At 40.9% G+C, this 26,758-nt stretch overlaps 1 protein-coding gene across 10 annotated transcripts in view; it reads left to right on the forward strand.

The window, feature by feature from the left end:
* RAD51B (RAD51 paralog B) overlaps positions 1–26,758 on the forward strand; it is a 401,339-nt gene that overhangs the window by 215,923 nt on the left and 158,658 nt on the right. For 2 of the 10 annotated variants that reach the window (XR_007243566.1, XR_007243567.1), the window contains exon 11: positions 16,902–17,029. The exons of the other annotated variants lie outside the window; for them this stretch is intronic. The gene's annotated coding sequence lies outside the window, so the exon portion shown is untranslated. The remainder of the gene's footprint in view (positions 1–16,901; positions 17,030–26,758) is intronic. 10 annotated transcript variants of the gene reach the window in all.

A 26,758-nucleotide genomic window follows, 5' to 3' on the forward strand; every position in this document is an offset into this window, starting at 1 on the left:
CCCAATCCTGCCTCAACAGGCCATCGCCGGGTTGTTGCAGAGTCTGCTCTCCAATCCAAGTCCTCGGGTTGAGGGCCCAGAGGTAGCTGCTGATCCAGAGTAGCAGCCAGTCAGTGAAGTTGTCTCCCCCACCCCTGGCAGATGAAAAAGTTTAGTGTACTAGACAGTATACATTATATGGTTTTATTTTATTACTAGCTTGACCTAAAATTTGATTGAACTGTCTTTATCTGGGCTATGTTTTAGACTTTGGAAAAATTAATACAAATGTACAATATTATAGACTAGGTATTGTGGTTCCAAGATTAAACCGTAAAGTTCAACAAAAATTGTGGAAAGAAAACTACTAAGGCATGGAAAATAAAATGAACGCTACAAGACCACCCGTCTTTGGCGCTACTCGTATGGAAACAAAAAGAAAACATGTTTTTAAATGTAACATTCGAAAGCACAAGAACACTCAAATGGCGTGGTAGACCAGGCAGATCCATACCCCCTTCGGGGGTAGGGCGGTCCAATCAATCAATCAATCAATCAATCAATCAATCAATCAATCAATCAATCAATCAATCAATCAATCAATAAAAACAATACAATTCAGTAAATTAGTAATTTACTGTTTCACGTCTTTGGCACTGAAAACCACCTCAGTTTATCTGGATCAGGGGTAGGGAACCTGCGGCTCTCCAGATGTTCAGGAACTACAATTCCCATCAGCCCCTACCAGCATGGCCAATGATCTGGATGAACAAGAAAAAAGGAAGATATAAATTTTTCAATACCATGACTCATAGTGTCCTTTTGGGATACTTACTGGGATTGGTAGAGGGGTGCATCATTTTGGGGACATTGCCACATTTCCTGAGGGTAGATTTAGAAAGTAATGCTGAGGGATTTCAGTTCTGCCCATCTCTGCTGCATTCATGTTCAATTTTAGCTGCCATGCTTTTTGACATCTATGTGCAACCATTAGTGAAAATCATCTACAGGTTTAGGTTAGGTAGTATCAATATATCAAGTTCTACTTTTTGTTTTAATTGGAGTGAAGGAAGTTAAGCAATATGCTGAATAGGCAGAAGGAGCTGGATGTGGGTTATTAATATTAGGCTCAATCTAGACAAGTGGTAGTAGCAGGATATTCTTCTTTCAGGTTTAATGCCTGTTTAGGATGAAACAGTGCTTCCCGTAAAGGAGTAGGTTCATAGCTTGGGGGTGTTTTAAAATCCAGCTTTTTCTTTGGATGTCCAGTTGGCCCTTTTGGTTGAAACATCTTCAACTACTTTTGTCATGCCGGCTGTACCTTTTCCTAGAAAATAATGTCCTGATTATAGGTATGCATGTGCTGCTGAAATCAAGCCTTGATTATTCTGTAAGGTGCTCTCTGTGGAGCTGCCTTTGAAGGTGATTCATTTTAAGAAATTGCAACTGGTTCAAATACTGTAGCAAAAGTGTAAACAAGAGCATGCCACAATGATCATATCAGCCCTGTGTTAAAAATCTGCTTTGGCTTCCATTTTGTTTCTGGACACAGTTCTGGGACAATTCATAGTGCTGGTATTTAACTGGATAGCCCTAATTCCAGAGAGCCAGCATGGTGTAAGTGGTTCAGAGCAGTGATCTCTAATCTGATGGAAAAAAAGTTTGATACCCCACTACTATACATGAAGCCTGCTGGGCCAGAAGCAGTTCTCTCATAACTCTCTCAGCTCCACCTACCTCAACAAGGTGCCTGTTGTGAGGAGAGGAAAGGAAGGAGTTTGTAAGCTGTTTTGAGATTCCTTGCAGTTGAGAGAAGTGGGGTATAAATCAAACTCTTGTTCTTCTAAGTGGTCTGGAACCTAGAGTACTAGAAGGACCTTCTCCTGCTGTGGGCAGCCCAATCCAAAGGGGAGGGGTTTGGTAGAGAGGTGACTCCTCCAAAGAGGCAATCAGTAGCACAGATTCTGTGGGAGAAGAAATTCCTTTCTTCCCAAGGAAAGCCCATAGGTAAACAAGACATCTACTTCCCTTTTTGGTGGCATAATTCTGCACCACTAAAGGAGAGCGTTCCTGGGCCGAATGTTCCTTGGGAAACAGCTAAAGCACTCCTCCACTCCGGCGCAGCCTCCTGCAGTGCAGTATTAACGAATGCTTCCTGTTTCTTATGCCATAACACCCACTGCCAGGAAAAGTCTCTCTGTGGCAACAGTCATGCCACTGCACAGCGCAACCTTCCCACTGTTTCCAATGCATCTTTACCCCCCACCCCCACCCCAGATTTCAGCCAAAAACTTGTCTTGTACAAAGATCATCATCGTTCCTTTTCTGGATACTTCCTTCCAAGAGAGATCAGACAGATGGAGACCAGGAACAGAAACTTGTTATTGGTTTCATCAGATGTCTGGAATACCCTTCCCAGAACACTTGTCTGGTGTCCTTGCCTTTGACATTTAGGCGCCAAATGAATTACTTCTCATTTTAACTGAGTTCTGCTTTGGTTTTGAGTACAGTTGTTGTTTTGATGTGCCTGCCTCACAGATTATGTAAAATGTCTTCTGGTGGGTATTCATTGGTGACTTCTGTATGCTTTGTGACATGTGGTGTATAGGTATGCAGCACCATCCCAAGCAGAGTCACACTTTTCTAAGCTTATTGACTTCAATGGGCTTAGAAGGGTATAACTCTGCTTAGCATGGCACTGTAAGTCTGCTACCACATTTTGGTTTCTGAAGCAAAACAAAAATGAGTCTCTGTGTAATTTTTTTGAATTAAATCACAAGAAAAGACACAACTCTATGTTGCTGTCTACGTTTCATGTCTCTCAGGATGTAATTTTACCTGTCTTCTTCAGAATCCTCAGTCACCTGCAGATAGATCCTTACACTCATTGGATGTGAAGAAAGCATTGTTTGTTTCCATCTGGATAGGACCAAATAGTTCAGGCGGGATGATGCCCTATTTGTATATTTCAAGGGCCCGTGCGAAGGTCTGTCTGTTACATCCCAGACACTATTCCACTGGGTCACTTTTGCCATCTGATTGGCTTACAAAAAGGCCAGAATAAATGCTCCTGAAAAGTTAAAGCACACACCACTAGATCTCAGGCAGCCTTTGCAGTTGTTGGGGCTAGAGTGGCATTTACTGATATGTGCAAAGCTGGCACTTTGCACGCATCAGATCAGTTCCTCCTTAGGGTTGCTAGCTCCAGGTTGGGAAATTCCTGGATATTTGGGGGTGGAGCCTTGGGAGAACGAGGTTTGGGGAGGGAAACAACCTCATCATAGAGTCCACCCACCAAAGCAGCCATTTTCTCCAGGAAATTCTAGATCTCTAGACCCTACCTTGAGGATGTCAACCAGCTGGAGATTTCCTGTCTCATTCCCTCCTAACCAGCAATTTATCATCCTACGTTTTATCTGCCTCTCATCTTCAGCTACATTTATGTTTATACCCCACCTTTCTCCACAGTATGGACCAAGCAGCTTACATTTTACTCCTTTTTATCTATCCAGCAACCCCATGAGGTAGGTTAGCTTGGAAGTATGGGACTTGCAAAAAAATAACCCAGTGAGCTTCCACAAGAAGATGGGGATCTGAATCTTGGTCCCCCTTATTCTGATCTTCTAAGTACTACATCACACTGCCTTTCATGGGGAAACTGCTGTTGAACAGTAGCAAGCAGCCTGGCCTAGTTAAATCATGTAAGTCAGGTGGTATCAAGTTACCCAGAGGTTGCTTCCAGGCCTACTGTAGCCAGTCTCCAAGCGGGATGTAAAGATCTCCCAGAATCGTAACTGAACTTCAGAAAACAGAGATTCCCCCCGCCTCCCGAGAAGATGGCTGCTTTGAGTGGTGGACTCTATAGCATTGTATTTGGTTAAAGATTCTCTTCTCCCCAAACCCTGACCTCCTCAGGGTTTCTTTAGTCCTTCTTTAGGCCCTGCTCCCGCCCCTCCCTTTTACTGGCAAAACTGCTGTGGTTGCCCAGCAACAACCACTGAGGGAATCTGTTGCTTAAAGCTACAGGTGCTCTCCTTTTATCATTTAAAAAAAGAGTTTTTTAACCCCAATGCATTTTTTTTTTAGATTTCAGATTTTTCTGCAAATCTTGGGCAGTTTTCAGGTTTGTAAAACATCTTTCTTGCCTGTTTACAGCTTCATTGGATTAAAGTGTCCAAAGATTTGGCCCAGTTTGCTATTAGAATATAAGATACATAATACCCTCTATTTTTCACAGTCCACAGTATTTCTGGACTCCAGTATTTGTCCTGGAGTCTGCTTTAACTTTCAGATATTTGGCCAATAGTATTTGAATAATATCAGAGGCCCAGTTCATGTACTAGAAATCATTAAGTTAAACTTGTTAGTGATTCCTGGAAGGCTGAAATGATTTTAATATTGTCTGTCAGCTATAAATGTTAATACAGTTTATTCTTATTTGATCTCTTTAGTTCTGCAAGGCCATCAAGGGAGTATTTCCTTAGACTGTGAGGGACGGAAAAAACTGACCTGAAAGATGGGTAGTTCACGACAGCACCCTTTTTATAGAAGATTTGCAAGAAAGATTTGTAATCTAAGTATCCTAACTACGATCTAGCCAAGTACATGTGGGATAATTTATCAGTTTGTTTTTCTTCCAGTGGCTCCTTTACTGAACAGTTTTTCTAGAATTCCACACCCACTCTGATTTAGCACTAGTTTGTGGTTTGGCTGCAGCAGCTGTTGTAAGAGAAATGGCTCAGCAAAACCCATGTGTATAATCTCTTCAGCGGTTGTATAACATTTTGTTTGGACCTCACGTCCCTCTCACTGTATTCAATTGTGTGACAGCAAATGTCACAGACCAGTCAGTAGGAATGGGTGGCAGTGGGTATCTGAATTATACCAAGCATGGATCTTTTGAGTCTGTATTTAAAAAGTATTTCTTTAGTCCTTATCCAAGAACATGAAAGGGAAATAAACTGTCAAGTTCACTTGAAGTTAAAATTGGTTACCTAAAAATAGTCAGGCCTTCCAAATTCAAATTTATCAATACAGTTATTGTATACCAGAATTCAAGAGCACTGAATAAACTTAACTTAAATTTTTACATAAAACACAGACCACTAAAACGAAATCTCTTAACAATCTAAAAAGTAAGCAGTTAAAACTTAACCTAATGAAGTATGACAAATTTGTATGCTACTACACAGAACTTTGCGGTTTGTTCTGAGACCTGTGAATTGTCATCTGAGAGTAATATTTTGGCCAGAACTGAATCTGTCCAGGTCTTCCAAAACTAAAATTCCCAAAAGAAGTATGTGGAAGAAGAGTATGTGGAAGAAGAGAGCATCAGGTGATAAGAGTTTCTTGTTGTAATCAACTAATACTGAGCTGAAACAGCATTTTCATTCCCTGTGAAATGTGTTCCGACCCTCAAGAAATGTTTATATCCATTTGCAAAATAATGGAAAATGGTTCACAAGGGGGTAGATGTTAGGGAAAAGGAATACCAGCCCTGTTTCTAATGCAACAAGGTCACGACCAGATGTCATCCCTGCACTCTATGTTACTTTCAATGGGATGCAGTTTCAGATGCACAGAATTATAAATTCACATTCTATCCCAACTAGTCTTGCATAACTATGCTGAGTTAGAGCTGTGGTTTTTGCCATACAGCGTTGGTGAGCTATTAAGCCACCAGTTCAACAAGATGGAACATCTGTACAATTGCTAGGCTTCTTTTATTCTTTCGTTAACATGAAAGATTATAGAAGGTATTTTCCAAATTCCAATCCTAAACCATATAGATTTAGTATTTCCACTGTATGTCATTACCTTCTCCCAGATATCTCTTTCCCCCCGATACATATTTAGTTGATAGGGATGTTCAGCTGGTCAGCAAATTTGAGCACATGTCCAAAAATGTTCACCCCCTTCTTTTGCTTCAGTTTATTTAATTAACCACACAAATGGTAATCCTTTTTAAAACTGAAGAGGTCTTCTACATGAAAGGAGTTCATCTAGATGAAAATCAGCTGCAGCCTATTAATGGCTTGAGCCCAAGACCAAGATTTTAGGAAACAAAAAACACTGAGCTGAACCAGACTAAGCTGGCCTCTATCGCCTGTTAGGGACTATAGGGGAGAAGATCTTAACTAATGTTGATTCTTTTCTTAAAGCTAATTTACCCAACACAAAGCATGGATAGTGTAGTGACGGCCAGTTTTATGGAGGATTGGATCCCACTGTTAAACAACTGGATTCCAATTTGGAAGGTTTGTGTTTGTTTGGCACATATAATTAAGCAGGTTTGATTAAGTGGTTATTTAAGAGCAGAAAATTTAAATTGCACATTAAAACCTTTTCAATAACACAAAAAACCCTTTCAGATATACTATTTGAACTTCTCTGCTTAGCTGTTTTCCAGGAAAAGCAAGTGAACCGTAATGACTTTTTGTGTAGTGGAAAATCATGTATCCAAATGGAATGATATTTCTGACTCAAAAGTATTCTTACTAATGGGATAGACATTGGGGACAGTATTCTGAAGTTTTCACTGCAAACATTTCTAATAAAGACAGTTAAAGTACTGGTTTTATTATCACTAAGAATTAATTGCCTCTTTTATATATTTATTGACTTGATTTATATTCCACCTTTTTCTCTGATGGGAACCAATGCAGCTTATGTTAGTCTCCTTTCCTCCATTTTATCCTCATAACAACCCGGTGAGGTAGATTAGGTTCAGCAGGTATGAGTGGCCCAAGGTAATCCAGCAAGCATCCACAGCAGAGTGGGTTTTCAAGCCTGGTTCGCCCAGATCCTGACTCTCCTGAGATACTGATTTCCACATCATAACTGAAACCGAGAAAAAGATCAGTTGCGAAATGAAAGGAGGAATAGCACCAGATGGTTCCATAGGTTTTGGTCTGGAGCAGACCTGGAGGGGTGGCATACAAATATTGTAAATAAAGAAATAAATAGACTTCCATTATACAAAAGTCATGAGGTTTGGCCTGGATACCTTCTTCTCCCTGTATCCCATATTGGGATGCAAGTCTGGAGACTATTATAATACAATTGTATTATCTGTTCCTTTTTGCCAGCTTCAAGATAAACCAGTGGCTACTGATCAGTGGCTTCATTTTGAACTCTGAACTGCTGGAGTATACTAGTCATTACTCCACCGCCCGGAGCCCCTCGGGGATAGGGCGGTATAAAAATCTAATAAATAAATAAAATAAATAAATTACTCTGCAGATTTGTATCCATCAATAAATGTCCAGCAGACAATTAGTCGTTTCTCATTTGATATCAACCAGTTCTTCTGTTTTTGCAGGACCCCCCAAAAAGGAGCTTTTACCACAGTACAGCAGTACATTAGAACATAAGAAGAGTGTTCTGGATCAGACCATTGATCCATCCAGATCATAAATCTGTCCATGAATTTGTCTAATTCCCTTTTAAAGCTGTCTATGCCTGTGGCCGCTACTACATTCTCTGGCAGCAAATTCCATATTTTAATCACTTGCTGTGTAAAGAAGTATTTCCATTTTTCTATCCTAAATCTACTGCCCATCAACTTAATTAGGTGCTCTCAAGTAGTAGTAATATGGGAGAGAGCGAAAAAGTTATCTTTGTAAACTCTCTCCTCCCTGTGCATAATTTTGCAAACCTCTATCATGACTCCCCCACCTCCCCCTGCCTTAGTAATCTCTTTTCTAAACTGAAAAGACCCAGATTCATCCTTTTCTGATGGGAACGTTGCTCTAACCACCTAATTGTCTTGGTTGCCCTCTTCTGTACAGCACTATTGTTTATTCTTTTATTGCCTAATAGTAGTGTCTGCTGCAAGAGAAGTCTCCAAGCCCCCTAAAAAGATGCAGTTAGTCTGTCAAAGCTGAAATTATTGATTGCAGTACCAAGAGAAGAGGTAGGGGAGTTAAATCTGAAGGTTTTCCATCCTGACAGAAGGTAAACATTACAAATCTTGAAAATTAGAAATCTTGAGATTAGACATCAATCAGCCTTTACCTGTAGGTCTTCAGCTTGCAGATCTGGGTCTGGAATAATATGAATGAGCTTTCAGTTCCTCGTTGGACTGAAAATATCTTCAAAGACACTTATACTATGTTATAGTACAGTGTAGAAAATCATGTCAGAGAATCATTTGCACTGAAATGTTTGGAAGGACATTACCAAAACTATTGTAGAAAACTAATTGTAGAAAACTAATGACATCCAAAGGAAAATGGATACATTAGAACAGCATGGCAGACACGGGGCAGCAATGTGGGCAGTGAGGAACTCTCCATTGCACCAGGGAATTTCCCATGCTAACAGAGGAGCAATTTCGCTATGAAAAACCAGCCAATGTCAAACATTCCTGACTTGTTTGCATGAGATATTCTGTGTTATTCTTTTTTTCTCTCTTATTCTTATTCTTTCTCTCCATGCTGGAAAAGCATGGAGTTCTGGGCAGAACAATTACTTCTCCATACCAACAAAATTAACACATATGCTGAATGAAACACGTGAAAGAAAAAATTGTCAAACCCTATATTGTAGAATATTTTTTCCAGCTTTACCTTTCTCTGATTTTTTTAGGCTTAAACCTTAGGGAAATTGGCTGGTATTTCTGTTTAATTGGCACCAGTTATATAATGAAGAGAGGTTCTTGTGTGAATTATCTGGGTGCTGGGGTGGGTGGGAGCATTATTTCATTTCCTTTTTACAGTACAAAAAAGGCAGCGTTTGTGGTATAAGAATCAAATGTACATTTCTACCACCATCCTCTCCCCTAACATCACCACAACTGCCCATCTCCTTTAAGTCATTCTCAGCTCTCATAATTCCTCTGCTCTTGTAACAAATAGGCTACATCAGTAAGTCAGCCTTTCAGTGCATGTCAGCATGCCAACAAGTGTATGTAGTCTCTGTCTGCTTTGGAAAGTCCCTTGTGTAGAACCAACTATAGCAGTTCCCTTACTGATCCTGCGCTGGTTGATCAATCCCTTATGAAGTATGGGAATCCAACCTCTTCCACATCTGCTTGCATAACTGCAGGGAGAAAACTAACCTTTCAAAGTATTTGGCATGAAATATGAAAGACTAGCAGTAGGGGGAATTGCAAGGGGGAAAGAGTCTTAAGTTGCCAGACTTGGAGGGTCATGAGACTCTTTGAGTTCTCCATCCTTTCCACCTCTCATCTTTTTCCTCCTATTCAGGTCAGTGGGATCAGGTTTATGTTAACAAACCATGAAGCTTATCAAATAAATGCAGCAGGAGCAGGTGTTTGAATCTGGCTGTCTCCACAGACCAGGCCTAACAAGGTCGACATTGTGGCTAAGGCCAAGGTAATGCAGTAATTACTTTTCTCTTGGTATGAAGCCCCCAAGAGATTTCTGGGAACAAGTTAGAAAAACAAACATTATCAAGAGCACGTTGTTTTTTTAAAAAAAGAACAGTAGTCCTCTCTGTGCCAGACTGTAAAAACATGCCTTTCCAAAGCAGTATCCAGAACAGTACCTAGTTTCTCTTGAACATGTCTCATATTACAGAGAAGAGAGATTGTGAGAGAGAAGCAGTATGTTTGTGTCTGGGTGTTCACATCTGGAAGGCAGCTTATTTTGGCTCTGACCAGAATGTGGGAAGGCAGCTGTTTTCTTAAGACATTAATAAGTGCCAGAAGAAAAAGAAGCAAGGTGTGGGGCAGGGAGTAAAGATGGTGTGAGGGAGCATTGGTACAGAGGAAATCTTTCTAATTATGCAGTACATTCAGTTTGTTTATCATTCAAGAACTGAATATCACTTATCTTGACCCTCTGTCTGTACTAGTTGCTCAAAAGGTAACTCTTCTAAACCATCTGTCTGTGTGGCTACTAGGTGTGATGCCTCTTTCAACTCACACAGAGAGTGTCCACCCCCCCCTTCAACCCCCCCCCCTTTCAGGTTCAGAGTACACACAAGTCGGTACATCACTCTCATCACCTTTCTCACTATATAGTGTGAGAATTTGACCATTTCCCATCTCAAGTCCTTTCTCTCATTCACAGAGACATCAGCAGACAGGGTAGCCCAGCCTCTTTGACATCAGGCCCTCACTCATAAAGAGTAATTGATTTTGGGAGCTCAAACACTGTTCCATTCACATTCTGCCACCATTTATATATATAAAAAGCAAACAGTGACTTTGTTAGTCACTCCCTAACGCCGAAACAGCTGGACGGATCGCCCCCAAATTTTCACATGACGTTCCTCCCTGTTGCGGGCAGGTAATCGGACCTTCAAATCGCCAAAAGTCCATAACTGAGCCAGGTAAAACGTCTTTTTCCTGGCACACCAGGCCATGAAGCTGTTTGTGCTTAACTGTCACCCTTAGAATGTTCGTGCAGCCTGTCTGTCTGTGGCCTGAGGGCTTAGAATGTTCGCGCAGATGGGCAGAGATGAGCAATGAAAACAGTAAATAGGTAACACTGTTAGGTAATACGACTGGAAGTGAAACACATACACACTTTGCCATGTGAGACACCAGGTGGGGTTTCTCCCCCTCACACACAGGTAACTTTCACTCTCTGTGCCTCACTCACTGCTACCACATAACACACATACTTTCATACACATCCAGCTCATCCTCACACACCTCACTCTGCCCTCCCTCACATCCAACCACCACTTACCCACTTCCTCACCCATATTCACCACAGCTCTCTTTTACTAAAAGCGAGCTGGAGTTTGCCTTTTTCTTCTAAGAAAATCCGCGACGTGGGGGCGAACCAACACTACTGGCTCAGCTTCTTTTGCACATGGCCCTTTATGAACCCAGAGAGCTGGCCTCAATCTGAGCGCCTCACCACCCTACCTCTGCTGCCTGACTGGGATAGCCTCCTTGCCCTAGTTCTGTGTGTGTCAACCAGCCTCATGGATAGAGGGATTCGCACTCTGGACAGTTCCGTTGTGGAATGGAAAGGGTTACATTATAACTAAAAAAACAAGACACCACCATATAACAATGTGAATTGAAAAGGGAAAGAGGGATTCCATTTGACCACCCTAAAAGACTATGCTGGGGATCACTGGATCTGCATGGACATCTGTGTCGGTTGTAGACTGTGATGAGAAGGACAGTTGCCACAGCAACGCATGGCCAGGCCCTGCTAGTTCATTTATATATCTAACTAGCGGGGCCCGGCCACGCGTTGCTGTGGCAATTGTCCTTCTCATTACAGTCCGCAAACCACACAGATGTCCATGCAGGTCCAATGATCTGCAGCATAGCCTTTTGGGATGGTCAAAAGGAATCCTTCTTTCCCTTTTCAATTCACATTGTTATATGATGGTGTCTTGTTTTTTTAGTATAACTCTTTCCATTCCACAACGGAACTGTCCAGAGTGCGAATCCCGCTATCCATGAGGCTGGTTGTCACACACAGTCCTGGCTTGGGTAAGGCAGAACTGGGGCAAGGAGGCTATCCCAGTCAGGCAGTAGAGGCAGGGTGGTGAGGCGCTCAGATCAAGGCCAGCTCCCTGGGTTCTTAAAGGGCCATGTGTAAAAGAAGCAGAGCCAGTAGTGTTGGTTTGCCCACACCCTGTGGATTTTCTTAGAAGAAAAAGGCAAACTCCAGCTCGCTTTTAGTAAAAGAGTATGAGAGTATGTGTGTCGTGTGGTAGCAGTGGGTGAGGCACAGAGAGTGAAAGTTACCTGCGAGTGTGTGTGTGTGGGGGGGGGGAACCCTACCTGACGTCTCACATGGCAAAGTGTGTATGTATTTCACTTCCACTCATATTACCTAACAGTATTACCTATTTAGAGTTTTAACTGCTCATCTCTGGCCATCTGCGCGAACAGTGTAAGGGCATACCAACCCCTCATGCTGCACGAACATTCTAAGGGTGACAGTTAAACACAGCCAGCTTCATGGCCTGGTGTGCCAGGAAAAAGATGTTTTACCTGGCTCAGGTATGGACTTTTGGTGATTTGAAGGTCCGATTACCTGCCTGCAACAGGGAGGAATATCATGTGAAAATTTGGGGGCGATCCATCCAGCCGTTTCAGCGTTAGGGCGTGACTAACAAAGTCACTGTTAGTTTTTTATATATATAAGATAGTGACATGTGATCCCCCTCTATAGATACCTAAATCACTGGATTGAATCCACATCAAAGTTGAATAAATGCTTCTGCAAACTTGAGGTGCTGCAAATTATACCCCACTTAAAAAACAACATTGTTTGCACATGCACAGACAACATTCTTAACTTTGGTGGCTGCTGCACAGATCCACTCTGGGCTCAATTTCAGCAGCAGTTGCTGCTGGTCCATTCCAGTGGTGACAGTGATGGATCTGAGGAGCAGCTCTGAGCTCAGAGCAGCTCTCAGCCCCCTCAACCACAACAGCCAGGAGCAGAACTTAAGATGGGTACTGAGACCTGGAGCTGTGGGGGAGGGGAGAGAAGGGATTTCCCACCCTTCTAGTCTTGCAGGCCTCCTACTGGTATCCTATAATATATTTACAGAGTGATATATTAAATTGTGTGTGTCTTTCCCTTAGACCAATGATGGTGAACCTATGACACATGTGTCAAAAGTGACACACTACACTTTTTGGATGACACACCAGTGTTCACCAACACCCAACAATAAGTATTCTTCTTGTTCGAATTTAAGTCATTTTTGTAATTATTTGATGTTTCTTTATACAATACATAACACCAAACATGATTGGACTGTATTTTTAAAATAGGTGAATATGTAAAGAACTGATTATTGTGGGTTTTCCGGGCTGTGTGGCTGTGATCTGGTAGATCTTGTTCCTAACGTTTCGCCTGCATCTGAGGCTGGCATCTTCAGAGGTGTATCACAGAGGGAAGTCTGTTACACACTGTGACCAGTGAGAAGGGAATGTTTTAGTGGGGTATATATTGTCCATGTCCCAGGGTGGGGAACCAATCAGTAAGTGTTTGGGTGGAACTTGCTATGCAATGGTGTGGTTGATAGTATTGTATTAGATGTAATATATTAGAGTAATATAATATGTACTGTTAAAATAGTAACAATGTAATAACATCTGCATTATTAAAATAATGCAAATATATGTTCTGTGCTAGGTGCAGGGATCTAAATGATATACATAATAAAATGAATTCTCACTTATAAATTGAAATGTCATCCCCATTAATCTGTCTACCCAGAGCAACTATGATTTTTTTAATATATTAAGAAAAGCAGTTGCTTTTCAGTTATTTTGGACCATTGTTTTATGATGAGTATGTCCCTAAACAGCTGATAAATTTATCATTAATTCAGGTTTTGTCCATGTTGAAGGTTTTACCTCTAGATTTTGTCATGGGGAAGCCAGTGCCATATAGCACAACTTCTAATTTCCAGCAAAGTGTGGACCAACATTTCAGTGGACACCATTACATTCTTCAAACCTTATGCAGCTGTGCCTTGTCTCAGTAAATTTATTCCACGTGAGTTGCTTCACAGCCATGAATCATACTGGTAGAAGAACTAGTGTTCCATGAGACCACCAAGAGAATTCCAGACTAGGTTCCAAGAAAGGCTGACAGAACCTCTTGAGCTTAATCCTAACTGCCTGGAAGAAATGACGTGATGGGGGTGATGGCCTATATTGATGGCAAAGGTCCTGTTTCCTTGTAGTTAAATCTCCCAATAGAATATCTATATGTATGAGCTTTGAGTTTCAGGTAGTACTACAGAGGACATTGAAAAACACCTCCAGTTTCTCCTGGCATGCACCATAGCATCCTTCCTAAGTATCTTGTCAAAGTTCACAATGAACCTCCATCTGCAAGCAGTTTTTCCCAAGGAAGTCAGATGTTACAGTTCACTGGGGATCTGTTTTTTGGGCCACTAATCTTGTTTCAGAGCACAAGTGTATGTAAATTGTTTGCCCTATCTAGATGAATTATCTGGCTAATACTACAGAATTTGAGGATGTCTTGTCAAATTCGGATAACATCAGATTCAGTACCTCCAAGGTACAGACTTTCTTGTCATGCCAGGTCCCTTGCAGGCCAGGGGAAAAGACGTTTGTCTAATCCAGCAGTACTTTGGAAATGATGAAGGGATTTTCCGCTTCAGGTTTTCAGAGGATCATCAGCCTTTATAAATAGAGATTAAAACCAGTGATCTTGCTGTGAATAATCAGATAAAACATTCTCTTCATCTCCTATGCACTGAGTTAATAATACAAATGTTTGAATACTGCCAAAGATAGAGATTGTTTACACTGTCAATCACACATTTGAATATAAGCAAATTTTCTCTCAGATTTCAGTCTATTTGTGAACCTCTCAGCTGTAAACATATTATTCAGTAGATATTATTCTCTTTATTCTCTAAATAATATTCATATTATTCTCTTTTAACATCTTGTTTTTATGTTTTATGATATACCCATTTCATTACAGGCAGCAATGCCCATGTTTCCTTTATAGTTATTGGAGTCCTGTATTTCTGCCAAAAAAACAGAACCATTTTGCTAATTAATAAGTGCTGTTACAGCACCATTCTGACACAGGCTTTATATGTTAGAGAAGATATGGGAAAAGTGTCTCCAACAGGATTTAGGTGTACAGGAATGGGAGGAACAGGAAAATAAGCATGAAGGAATGCACAAAATGAATTTTGCGACTGAAATACAAAAGTGAGGTAAAGGATTGGCGAGCTGTAAGAGGAAGCTAAGGGCAAAGAGTGGAGGGCTCACAGGCTGGCAGTGAACCACAGGAAAAAGTATTATAGCAATTAATAAGAAAAGTGCACAAAGAAGGTATCCTAATGAAGTACCTAAACCAAGATGACATAGAAAAAATAAGAGGGAAAAACAAGGTAAATCTGTAACCCAAGACTCTGGCCCCTTCCGCACACGCAAAATAATGCGTTTTCAAACCACTTTCACAACTGTTTGCAAGTGAATTTTGCTATTCCGCACAGCTTTAAAGAGCACTGAAAGCAGTTTGAAAGTGCATTATTCTGCATGTGCGGAATGAGCCTCTGTTTACACTGTCAAAAGAATCATTATAAAGATTTTAAAACTTATCTCATGTCTAAATAGGAGGGTGGCGTCTTCTGTGAACAGCAGCCATATTCGTTTGTGAACAGCAAACAACAAAAATAAAAGTGGAGCAAAACATGTTTTTCACAATACGCTAAATGGTGTATGAAAACCAGACCAGCCTGAGGGCAACCAAAATTATGTCAGGCTGATATAGTTAGTATGAATTTTGTAGGAAGAACCACTACTGCTGTGGCTCCTAAATCTTCAGGATGAGAACATACTGCCTCCAGGAGGCTTCACAAAGGTTCTAGAGAAGCAAGAGCTGTGTGAGGAAGAAAATGCTTTTACAAACTATAGGGAACCACCTAAAGATTCCAAGCTGGTTGTAGCAGAGGCTGGCTATGGAACTGCTCTTTTAAATGGCTGTTTCCTAAGAAATATATTCTGTAGTGACCAATATCCTCTAGTATGCCAAAAAAGCAAAGAAGAAGTCACTGTATCAGCAGTTTTAAGAATAGGAGTCTATGGCTCATTCCGCACATGCAGAATAATGCACTCTCAAACTGCTTTCAATGTTCTTTGAAGCTGTGCAGAATAGCAAAATCCACTTGCAAACTTTTGTGAAAGTGGTTTGAAAATGCATTATTTTGCGTGTGCGAAAGGGGCCTATGCCTGTAATAGTTTCACAAAATAGCATGCACAAGCATTTCTTCAGTTTTCAGTAGTGTCCCCACTATTACAGCCGGCCAGTAAAAATGCATTTTAAAACTTACATTGGAGAGTATGTGTTGCATGCTCTCTGGTAACCTGCCAACAAAATGCACACTGAGCCAAAATAGAAATAGTATCACGGGCAGGACAGGGCAAGGCTCTGCATTTCATTAGCTGGGCTTTGTGATTGAATATATATGAAAGATTTGAAACCATATTTAGTAACATGGTGAGCTATAGAACAGTCATCATTTGCTATTCTCAGCCATCTGAATATCAAGATAAACTTTTTGTTGTCTTTTATGAAGATACATAATATTGGTCTTAAATACAGATACATAAGATTGGTCTTAAATTACAGGGGCAAAAGAAATGTATTTTAATTGTTTTAATCTTGCCATTTGAGTAATTTTTTTTATAGTACTGAAAAGAAAATCTTTTGTTTTTAGAATTTAACTTGCAGATTAGATTACTGTAAGGCCCCTTCCGCACACGCAAAATAATGCGTTTTCAAACCACTTTCACAACTGTTTGCAAGTGGATTTTGCCGTTCCGCACAGCCTCAAAGAGCACTGAAAGCAGTTTGAAAGTGCATTATTCTGCATGTGCGGAATGAGCCTAAGTCTCTAGCATTTTCCCTCACAAAGATATGCCTTTTTCCTTCTATGTCCTCAACAGAAAAATCTGGAGACATACCTTTTTTAAAAATGTCAGCTAAGAATTCAGGTAACCTGCTACACCAATTCTTACAATGCTATTTCTATATAGCAACATTCCACTACCCATTTTTTAAAAATAAAAAGCTTCCAACATGTTGGGGGAGGAAGTGGCTGCCATAGGAACTTAGTGAGGGGAAATGGCTGCCTTGAGGACTAAAAAATTCAAAAATTTCCTCCCACATATCACATATCCAGACTTTACTGTGATTTCTCCAAAATTTGGGAGCAAAGCAGGTTTGAAAAAGACTGAAGTAAAGCCAGGGAAACTGCCAGAGATCCATGGACTTGGGTAACTTTGGGCAAGTAACCTGCATGGTAGAAAACTTCCAAGTTTACCATGATTTCGAAAGCATGATGGAAAGTACCATCAAGTCATAGCTAGTTTATGGTGAACCCATAGAGTTTTCAGAAAAGAGACAAACTGGAATGATTTGCCACTGTCTGATTCTGGACTTCCTTTGTGTCCTCCCATCAAAAATACCAACCAGGGCCAAAACTTCTTAGCTTCTGAGATCGAATGAGATCAGACTAGCCTGGGCCTGCAAATCAGAACATTGAAAACATTCACCTGGGAAAACTGAAATTTGATCCCCTCCCAACAAGAATCCCAGTTCAGGTAAGAAACAGACCAGTTTTCCCATTCGTTTGTATTTTGACATCATGGCAAACTGAAATTTGATTGAAGGCTTTGCAAACCTTGAAACTCTATGCAGTATTTATGTATACTTAGCTGTAAATGTGAATGTGCTTGGGGAAACAGTGGCTCATTGGGACTTTCAGGTTGGAAAAATGGTGCTTTGTGTGGAAATGGCCAGTGTCTCTTGGGATCTGTAATGCACCTAATGATGATTAATATGTGATTAGTTTTGTATTCTTATTTCCTTGAGCCTTTGTTTTAGTGAGTTTTTCCTTGTTTTCTTTGAGCTTTTTTTGCTGCTTCTGATTTTTCTGTTTTACTTTCCTCGTTTCCATTTTTCTCACATCTCCTGTTGTTCCTTTCTTTTAGATTTTTCTTCTCTGCATCTTCCCTCCACCCCAGTTCTTCATTACCCCCTCCCCAGTGTTCGATTCTTACTTTCCTCAGAAGTATGTTCCCAGCTCAGCTGTCCCTCTGCTCCACAGGACAGCCCAGGCCTCCTTTATCCCTTTCCTACACCAGCTGTTGCCCTACCTCTCCTTCCAGCTATGAAATCAGTACTGTTTGTTATGATTCTTCCATGCAGATGGGAATAGCAGAACCAGTCATGTAAAGAAATAACATTTGCAAAGGAAGATCAAGAGATGGGCTAGAGCAGGCATAATTCTGTTTGTCTTTCCACCACGGATGACAGATTAGGGCCCTGCTTATTATGGCTCTCTATTCCATTCTCACTTACAAGCAAATTCTGTTCCCCCCACATTAACAAGGATTTGTTACATACGTGGTTAGTAACCAGCTTTAACCCCATTGTTAAGAGCAAACACTAGTCAGTATTAAAATTCCTAATGAGGCACAGTTAAATCTTGCAGGTTTCATGCAGGGGAGGGGGAGGGGCTGACTGTACAGGCTTGCACCTCCAAATCTTTAGCTTGGTTAAGGAACAAAGTGTTTGAAACGAAACAAAAGCCTTTATTGGCATCATACAAAATAACAAAAAGTACAGTAAGAGAATAAGAGACCATTGGCCCAAATACAATTGAAGGTACAAAAAAATGGACAAAAAGCTATGGTTACAAACAAATTATTAGCAACAGTCTCATAGTGAGACACATTAACTCAAAGTACAAATAGTGTGAAATTAAAGACTATCTACAATTTCAAGAAGAAAGTTAGCAACTCTCTCACAGCAAACCGTGTCAGTACAATTCAGCAAAAAAGGGATCTTTAAGGAGTCTGTTAATCTCTCACATTTAGCAAATATAGAGTTACCAAATTTCATTCTGATTTGTGTGTATCTGTGGTAGTGAAAGAGAGTATGTTCTAAAGTTTCCACACCCATACCACAAGAGCAGATTCTTTTATCTTTCTCTGTTTTATTGTACCTGCCGGTTGACAGGGCAGAAGGGATTACATTGAACCTGGCTAGAATACACACGTCTTTGTTTAGGATTCCATAAGACACAAAGGTAATTAGCCAGACAGCCACGGATAGGTGGGATTCCAATAGATAATGGAGAGCACGTTTTATTTGCTGCCCGTACTAAATATTGGAAATCTGAATCTAATGAATGGTTTTTAATAGTATACCAAGCTTCAGAAGATGACAACGTGTTCAGCGAGTCAACAGATAAATCAACCTCTGATAATTTGTTCTCAGTTATGGAATGCCAATGAGAGAATGTTGACTCCGTAAGCAGTAGGTATACAAGACTAGAAGCAGATTGAAAAAAACTGGATCTGAAGCCAGAATTTAAATGTTCTTAATTAGGCCATTGTTTCAATAATAGTCTACCCTGTCACGATGCACAAGGCATGGTAAGAGGCACTCTTGGCTGACACATGATTTCTCAAAGAAACGTAGAATGGATAGAATTAATCAATTGATTGACTGCTCTGATCCAGATGGGAATACCATACAGGAGTTGAGAGCCAAATCTGGCACAAAATATTTTTATGGCCACCAGGATATATTGATTGTCGGTTGTATAGTGAAAAAGAGTTATTGCATCAGTGTTACAAGAGGCACTAGTTAGGGCTTTTTTCCTCTGATGTGACCAGGATAGATTGTAACTTAATGTGATGCCAAGGTAGTTGAAATGCTTGACTTGCTCAAGCTTATGGTTGTTAATAGACCAATGATAGGGTTTCCACTTTTTAGCAAAAACAACTACCTCAAAATTCTCAAAGTTGAGCTCTGATCGGTTTTCTTGACAGTACTGGGCACAACAATGTAAAAGTCGTTTAAGACCCGCAAGAGATAAAGATAACAGCACTGCATTATCAGCATAAAGCTGGACTGGTACACAAGCAGCACCAAGTTTAGGACTGTGTCCATCTAACTTGGACAGAACTGGAGCAAGATCACTCAAAAAAAGATTGAACCAGAGGGGAGTCAATAGGCAACCCTTCTTTGGTGGTTGGCATAGTAGATGTAAGCATCCCTTCACTGGAAAGTCTAACCTGACAGGTTGTATTGGAGTACAATTGCTTTGTTAAGAACAGAAATCTTTGATCTATTTCAAGAGACAGCAGTTTGTCCCATAAAAGACCTCTCGCAACTGAATGGAATGCCACCTTCAGATCTAAAAAGGCGACAAACAACTTAGTAGAGCAGGTGTATCTACTGGCAAGATAGTTCAGAACTAAAGCATGGTGCAGTGTGGATTTCCCTTTGATAAAACCAATTTGCTCAGGTCCTAGACTGTGGTGGGATTCAAATAATTTAACAACTGGTTGTTTACAAGCACCATTTTAACAACCGGTTCTGCTGAAGTGGTGTAAACCTGCTGAATCCCACCACTGGTCCTAGAATATTAGATTGGGAAACCCAGTAATTAAGTTTGTTAAGGAGGTAATTGGCATAGATCTTGCCAGCCACTGATAAAAGACTTATAGGGCGGAAATTTGCTGGAATGGTAAGATCGCCCTTTTTATGAATTGGAACTATGATCACATTCAACCAAGATTTAAGTATTAGTCCAAATTCATTAATTAAAGGGAACAGGGCTGCCAGTACAGGTGCCCACCAATCTGGGTTCATCTTCAGAGTTCCAGAAATGAGCGAGTCAGGGCAAGAGGCCTTTTCTGGGTTAAGACACTTAATCAAATTGACAATCTCCTCAACTGAAACTGGGGGTCAAGTCTCCCACACTGAAGGTACAAAAGTTAAAGTAGAAACCGGTGCAGAGGGGTCATAATATAAATCAGAATAATGAGCATACCATTTGGCTGGAGCAATAGAAGAGACAGAAGATAGCTGGGAGTAGGGTGAGCTATTACCAGGGAGTAGGTGTGCTATTAACCAAAAGACCCAAACCATTTAGCTTTATTAGTATTAGTGGCCTACAAAAGTTGATTCCATTTAAATAATACAAAATTCTGATGTTTAATCTTGGCAATTTGACGAAGATGGGATCTAAATTCTAAAAGCTGTTCATACAAAGAATATATGTTTGACGATAAATCACATAAAGCTCTCAAATTTGATTGTTTATCATCATACCCTCTTTATCAAACCAAGAATTGATAGTATTATGCTTTCTATAAGATGAGGAGGAGTCATGTGTCAGAACTTCCCACAAACTGATGAATCTGAACATCATATAGTGAAATCCCCACCCATGGAAAGCTGGTCTTAGAATTTATATATGTTGAGAAAATAAAGGGGAGGAAAGGAGAGAGTTAGAGAGTTTTCCCAGATTGGCAGACCAAACTATTTTTGGAAGCGGCTCTTGGGCAGCTGTATCAATCTCAGGAGCAGTAGAGTTAGCAGTTTCAGTTATAGCAATAGAAAACAAAACTGGCAAATGATCACTAACAAAGTAATGATCAATATCACAAGAAATAATGTGAGATGGAAGGGACAGGGGAATCAAAACATAATTCAGTGACACTGGAACCATGAGAGGATACATATGTGAAATCACCAGCCCTTGCAAAAGTTTTTAAACCATTTAACCAAAATTTGTGGGAATGAGTGGCAAACTTAATCAGGTTAATACCAGCAAAATTAACTACTAAATCTTCAGAATATCATAAGTAGGAAGTAAGCAGAAATAAAGTGTTCTCATCATCTAGAGCCTCTTTAGATTATATACTAAATAAATCATTACCTACCCTAGCATTAAAGTCACCTGAAATAATTATTTTTGCAGAGAGTGACTTCCTTTCTAGTTCCTCTATGAAACAAGAAAAATTGTTCCAGGTCTGAGTTGTGGTAGTTAGATCTTGACCTGTTGGAAAATAGATATTTACCACAAAAGGCGTGGGGAACCCCCAACCAATGTTAATTGCCTGAGCAATTGGAGGACAACTCTGTAAGGGCCTAGATGTAATATTATTGGACACCAGGACAGCAAAACCGCCCTTAGGTCTACCGCATTTGCTAACTTTGATGGTAGATAAAGAGTATGAGGTATAACCATTGAGAGTCAGAGGGTAGTGTGGGCATGTCCCTCCAGAGCAGCTGCCATCCCCCTCTGCCATCCCCACAGCCACAATCCCCCCTCTGCCACACGGAGAGCAGGCGGCTGCCTGCTCCATCGGGCGGAGGGGGATTCCCTGCCTGGCGGCGCCGCCTCCCGCAGCACAAGAGGTAGTGGCACCAGGCAGGCTGCAGCTGCTATCCCCCCTCTGCCCCATGAAGTAGGTGGCTGCCTGCCCCGTTGGGCAGAGTGGGTTTCCCTGATCGGCGCCTCCGCCTCCCAGCGCTGGAAGGAAAGGTGAGTGGAGGGACCGAACCGGAGGCTGCTCCGTGCCGAGCTGCCTCTCCATCTTGGTAGATCTTCGGGCCCGTGGAAAACGAGTCCAAATGGCTCTTTGGGTGGTAAAGGTTGCCGACCCCTGTCCTAGATGAAGTCTGAATACAGTCATTGGCAGTGCCACTATTATAAAGTAAATCAGGCGGAGGGGAAACTAATTTATCGATTGCCTTTGCTAAAGAGCTGTGAATGGCAAAGCATCCAGGTGGAGGTTCATGGATGCTTTAAAAGCAAATTTCTTCAAGAAATTAAGAAATACAAAGTACAGGTGACACACTGATTTATTTAGGATTTATCAATGTACTTCCTTTCCACTTCATTCACAAATACACTGCATAATGGTAAGGCCTGTTGAAATTAATTGAATTTTCCGTTTTAAAAATATGACAGGTATGTTCTGTTGTGATTCCCTCCCCAACCCACCCCATGCCTTTTCAAGTCAAGAATCTTCAGAGCAGGCATAAGGAATTACCCACTGCTCATGTCTTCTTGGATGTAAGAAAATATTGTCTGGACTGGCCCCTTCTATTTGCCAGGAGCCGGAGCGGGGGAGGGGTACTTTCTACTTTATAGAAATCTGTTTTTTCTTCCCGTAAAGTTTTCTACAGGCCTTTTTTTAAGCCACTAACAAGAGCAGCAGAACAGAGGCAGTTTATGATATTGCCAGTGTTCTTTTCTGTTCTTCTTCCCTGTAGTGCAGTCAAATTGCTAATTAATTGAATTCCCTACTTGCCCTTTGTAAGTAATTTCTATTGCCCATTAGCAGATCAGCTTGGGATTTGTGCTATGTTTTCACTCATCTTACTGGAATTTTGCTCTCCCTCTCTCTCCCTTTCCTCCTTTGTTGTTGTTTCTGAGCTCTGTGAAAGGCATTAGAAGAGCTTTAGCACCAAGGGCCTATATTGTTCGCAGACCCAGCTGCATACTTCTGCACTCTACCTTGTGCGTCACAGCTATTCATCTTGATTTGTACTTGGCTCAACTGCAGATGCTGTAAACATGGTAATTTAGATTCTCTGTTTGGAAATAGTTTCAGGGCGGGTCTGATTGCAAGAACGTTCTTTGAATTATAATGGTTTGTATTCCCTCCATAGAGCTGGGTGGAGAATAATGCTACATCTAAAATAGTTTTGATTGGAACCTCTTTTTAAAGACTGAAAAGCTGAGTCCAGTACTCTTTTGATACTCAGACATGCAGTGCTAGTAACGCTGAAAGGTTCCTTGAGTTCAGATCCTTGCTAGAAAAAACAGGAAATATAAACTTCATAGTGCTACTGTTTGCTATTGTTTTTGTTGTGAAGGAGGTAGGGGCCACACATACCTGGTGCTGTGGTCCTCTAAGGGGTAACATGTCCATTTATTCCAGATTCGAGCTGAAAAGTAATCTTGAGGTTGATAGTACATTTGTTCTAATTCCCATAAAGAGGTTTCTTTAGCAAAGCTTTCCTTGATAATTTAGAAACGAAAAGAAGGAAATGTTTGATGTTCCCTTCACTTTTGGCTTCTTGTGGATATGTGGTTTGCCTAAGAAATCTTGTCTGTTGCTTTTAGCTTTGTTGGCATTTCTTGTCTTCAGGAAGGAATGGTGAGAAAGCAGCAAAGGAAAAAGTATTCTTATGCCAGACACTTTCTCAGAGATCTCAGTGTGAACAACTTTTGGACCTGCAATAGTTATCCACTTTTAAAAACTGCTTTCAAAAAGTCCTTTATATTGTACATACCACAGGTCTTCAGTAAAAATTCTCTTATTCTCATGAATTATTATTTGAATCCAACCACCGGAACTGGTTGTTAAATTATTTGAATCCCACCACTGGATCTCTCCCAAGTAGTCCCAGTCTCAAACATGGCCAGTGGGTTTTTTAGGAGGAATTGCATTCTCATTGTCACCTCTGGCCAAGCTGAGCTGAGGGGTCCTTCTAGCAGGGTTGACTTTGGGCATCAGAGGTGGAGGGGCTCCAAAACCAACTCTTTCTCCACCCCACCTCCCCCATTGTTAGAGTCTGCCACAGCACGTAGTGTTCCTCATCTCAGTGGTCATCACATAGTGAACCTACATCTTCCTTTTATCCTGCTATCAGGAGAGCAAGGCAGGCCCTTTTGTCATTTCCTCTTCTTTCAGTCAGGGGGCAGGGCCATTTTCCAGTGTTTTTGCCTCCCAATCTGATCATGTTGGAAGGCACGATATCATGGAAAGCTCCAGCCACAGCAAGGACAGTGTGAGTGCTGGTGATTTCTGCATGGTGCAGCGGGAGGAGAAGGGCTGTGGTGGTTTCCTGGTAGCCTAGGGTGGTAATAGTTAAGTAATTCAACTAAGGCACCAAAAATCCCAGGGCTGGCCCATCCTTTGCAGCACTTCCAGGACTGCTTGGCTCTGGAATGTCCTGTAAGTCAGAGAACATTTTGTGGGAGGGGGGGGAGGTCCAAACATTAACACATTTTCAGTTGTTCTGGGTACAATTTAAATTAGTATTTTCACTTCTTAAAGCCTTTGAACCAGAGTATCACAAGAACCTGCCCATATAAGTGTCTGAACATGCCCCTTAATTTAATGTTTGCATTCCTTCACCTACATACCTATAATCTGGAAGATCCCATTCTGGAATACCCTCTCCAACTAAGTTTACCCAGTGTCTACACTGCTATCTTTCAGGCACCTGACTGTTCTCTTCTCCAGGACAGTTTCCTGTTTTTCTGTTACATTTTGCTGCTGCTTTTGATTCTGCTTCTATATGCTTCTTTTATTTTATTGATATTGTTGAATTATTGTTGGTTGCTTTATAGTTTTGTATTGTGAGTAACCTTGAACACACCCACTAGGAAGGCAGGATAGAAATGTTTCAAACAAATATCCATATTTACAGATACTAGAAGTAAAACAGGTCACATGCTACTTAATTGACTACTCAGCCTTTCCAGGTCACATAATATTGTTCTCCAACAGTATGTTTAGTCTGATCATGGACTTATGTTGCTACATTATGCCATCTAAATTTTTCAGTGAACCAAAACAGGTTACACTTGTTAACAAAGACACATGTTTATGGTACTAACATTTTTTATTTGTAAAAGATAATTGTAAATTATAGCACTTGCCGATCCAAGTTTTTAACAATATGGTTTGTTCTTCTAGTTCTTTCTATGTGTTGATTCTTGCACAGTCTATCTCAGAGTTCCACAGCCTTCAGAAACCTGACACAGTGTAGTGGGTATAGCCACAAAATGGCTATCACAAAATGGATACTGTCCCAGGTGCATCCAGTAACAAAATGGCCACAGCTTACTTTCAGTGAAGATCCTTGTGCTGTGGTGACAGTTGCTACTGAAGCATCTCCAGTGCAAATCAGAAACCTTGTTGGGCAGCCGCCAGAAAAGATATTGGCAGGAGCACTACATTGGGACCCATGATCTATCAGATGCATAGAATCAGTAGTTCCATATGCAAATCCTTCACTTTCACTGAGAGCTTTAGGATGTGCAATAGATTGAGATAATCTATATCCATCAGTAAATATGCCACTATCATGCTTACTTGTCATCCACTTTTTATGGGTCCATAGATGAAGTCAGTCCCAGATCATGGTACCTTTTAGGAGCTTGTGGTTCTTAAGTTATTTAAGGTTTTAAAGATTAAAACCACAATGTTAAATAGAACACAGAAACCTCTTAAACTGAAAACAGAAATTGGAGCTTTCATTGGCTCTTTATACCATCAGCCATGACATCCTTCTGGGTTATCAGGATGCTACATTCCTGTATTTTGTTTTGATTTTGGGGGGGTGTTGCAGGACATTTCTGTTTGGTAACATTGCCAAGGGTTATTAGGTCCCCCATGATTCCATTTTATTCCCATGTTGTTTAACATCTATTTTATATTTCTACGTATGTATTTCTATTCCATTTTTGTCCCTGCCGAGGTCTCAAAACAGCTTACAAAGAAATTGGAAAATAACATTTGAACACAAAAGATAATCAGCACAACTCCAGTTCCTGAGCTGGTCCTGTATGCACTGGGCCTGTGCTTTCAGGGTTCAAAGCCCCGCATAAAACGGCTGGGAGAGATAATGCAGAGATTTGGCAGTGTCACCAATGAGATAGTTTCAGAGGGTAGCTATGTTGGTCTGCAGTAGAACAGCCAGAAGTAAGTCCAGTAGAGCCTTAGAGACCAACAGGATTTTCAGGATATAAACTTTCGAGAGTCAAAGCTCCCTTTGTCAATGTCATCAATGACACACAACACTGTTGTTTGGATCCTAATTGTCATTTCTGCTTATCGTAGGTACACAGAATAGCAGGATTTTGCTGATTTCCCTCTCTCACTGTACCCCCAAACTTTGTCACATACACACCCATTCTGTTCTTGAGGGCTTACTGATCCAGGCAGGCAGGATTTTAGGAGGAAACAGAAGGCTGCAACAGGAAGGGGGAGGGCAGAAAACACATGTGAGGAAAATATGCGAGAAGGCGCTGAAGAAAAAATAACAGTCTGCCGTAAGTAGCCACCTTGTTCCTTCAGTTTCCTCCCTTGAAGATTAGAACCAACTCTTTCTCATGTGCCTTCAAATACCTACTGTGGTTTCCAGACAGCTGGCTGAGAGAGTCTGGGATCTGACTTGAAAAATGGGTCATGGGTCAAGTTATTTTCAGGAAAGCAATAGCTGAGCTGGTAATGGTGACCTTTCTTCCAACTCTAGTTTGTCCTGTAGTTTTATTCTTCATACTTCATGGTATAGTTTATAGAACTGAACAAAAGATTGTTGGTTTTTACTTGGTAAACAGTAACCATAACATTTGTCACTTTCCTGTTTATTTCTCTGAAGGAACGAAGGACACTGCATCAAGTCTGATAGAACAAGAAGTAAACCTACTGCCCTTGAATTTTGAACCACTCTTTTTCTCTTCCCCCATTTCCAGCTTTGCTCTATTCTTTTAAGCTAGCAGGATA

The sequence above is a fragment of the Sphaerodactylus townsendi genome, linkage group LG02 (assembly GCF_021028975.2).
Source record: "Sphaerodactylus townsendi isolate TG3544 linkage group LG02, MPM_Stown_v2.3, whole genome shotgun sequence".
NCBI classification, from domain to species: Eukaryota; Metazoa; Chordata; class Lepidosauria; order Squamata; family Sphaerodactylidae; genus Sphaerodactylus; species Sphaerodactylus townsendi.